Source organism: Nicotiana sylvestris, chromosome 11 (genome assembly GCF_000393655.2).
Source record: "Nicotiana sylvestris chromosome 11, ASM39365v2, whole genome shotgun sequence".
In the NCBI taxonomy this organism is placed as follows: domain Eukaryota; kingdom Viridiplantae; phylum Streptophyta; class Magnoliopsida; order Solanales; family Solanaceae; genus Nicotiana; species Nicotiana sylvestris.
The window spans coordinates 142,288,607-142,290,598 of record NC_091067.1 but is presented as its reverse complement, the minus strand read 5'-3'; positions in this window follow the sequence as shown (position 1 = coordinate 142,290,598).

Below are 1,992 nucleotides of genomic sequence, written 5' to 3'. Positions count from 1 at the left end.
GTGGCTATGCGTTATTATCTTTTGGGAGGGCCGTGAAATTTGCTAAACGGCCCTTCCCGATTCTCTAAGTATTGTTTAGTTAAGCATTGCATGAGGGCCCCGCAATTTGCACATTTTATTCGGCGAGGCTCGTCTCAACATCTTATTTAAAGGTCAATCCTAAAGTGACTATGATTTTTTAATTATTTGTCTCTAAAAATAAAGAAAATCCTACACAATTATCTTGTTAGAATTCGGGCTTCAAGTTCAAGTCCACGTCCAAACAAAAGGAAGAACCTTTTAATTTGAACCTGCTACCTAACTCAAAACTCAAACTTATATTGTTGCTTAAATCTTGAATTGAACTCTTTGACCTAAGCCCAAATTCTGGGCTTATTGAACTGGGCTTGTGTAAAGAGCTCCATTTCCATTTCCATCAGCTGTGCGCGAATCAGACATCGAGTCTGGATGGAAACATCCCAAAATTCCAACTGACAGTCCATGTTCACAAGGCTTGCGTGTGCCCAGTTTTGGGCTATTAACATTGTGCCCGAGCCCAAGTCTCAGGCTACGCAGCCTGAACTCTTCATCAATTAAATCAACAGGAGCCATGGCCTGGGCCTTCAACTGACCAACAAGGCCCAAACTCTCAATCCCAAAGAATGTACAACAAAACGCCAAGCAATTTTTACTAGGAGACAAATTTTAAAGACACTGATCAACTATTTCAAATCAGCGGTGGTATCAATTGAACGGAAATTACCACTAGTAGATTACCAAAAATGTTTACTAACAATTAATCACATACTAACTTGGATTCGATTCTGGAAATAAACTATACGATTTAAAATCAATTTTAACAACAACTGGAGCATTTGGAAACTACTACAACGTGCTTTTGATCCATGATTTGATAACACAATGCGCCTTAATTACTTTGCATTTACCCAAGCTAACAAACGATAAGTAGATAATTGAACTATCGAATACAGAATACTAACTCCTGCTTCCTCAGTTCGTTTCCATAGATTTTAATCAATTGAACCTGTTACTAAATAATTATACACTACATGAAACAATCACAAATCCAAAATTTCCACAGTCCAAAAGCTTAAGCAGTCCAAAGTTAATACAAGTAGATCATTACAATCCAATTTCTAGGCAGTTCATATCAATTGAAAATAATTCTAATTAAGCTCATACAAATTAAACTAAACAACTAGGCATGATTGATTATAACAACAGTTCAGCTATTAAACAGCGAATACGACAGAGGAGCCTTGATCCAAACTTCATTTCATTTCAACAACCAAGGGTGTACAGGTGTACCTGGAAAGGGAAATATGAGAAGGAAGGAATGTCAGCTACTTTCAATAGCAACAACAACCAAACTCAGCAATATAGCATCACAGAACAGGCTAGGAAATGATTTTGAAAACCAGAAATACAAGCAGACTCAACAGATCAATTCAACACACACTTGACATGCACTCCTAGCCCTCAAAACTGAAGTTAGATGCCTCTGAAACCTCACTGGAACAAAACTCAACTGAAATCCAAACTAGACAAGCCCAAATTCACTTGAGTTAGTCATTAAACACTTCTGAATGCTTTTAGAACTTGAGCCTCGAGCAAAAATGAAGAATACCAAAGAAGAATCTGAAATAGGCAATGAAACAGTAATGATTTTGATTTTCCTCTGTTTTCTAATGTTTTTTTTTGAATTTTTTCTGAACTTCTGGACTTCAACCTAGATTTTAGAAGTTTCTCACTTCTGCTGCAGACTTGGAATTTAAAATGGAGAGAGTATTTTGGAGCTAACTGGCTGGGAAAAAAAAGACCCCCTCTTCAAGGCATTACATGCTTTTTTATAGGCCAAATGAGGGGCAGCCCTCAGATTTCTGTTTTCCCTATTAGTCCCTCTTTCTTTTCAGATTAGTCCCTTATTTCCTAACTTGTTACCCAAGTAAATGCCCTTAATTATTAAAACTTACACTGAAGCCCCATTTGGAA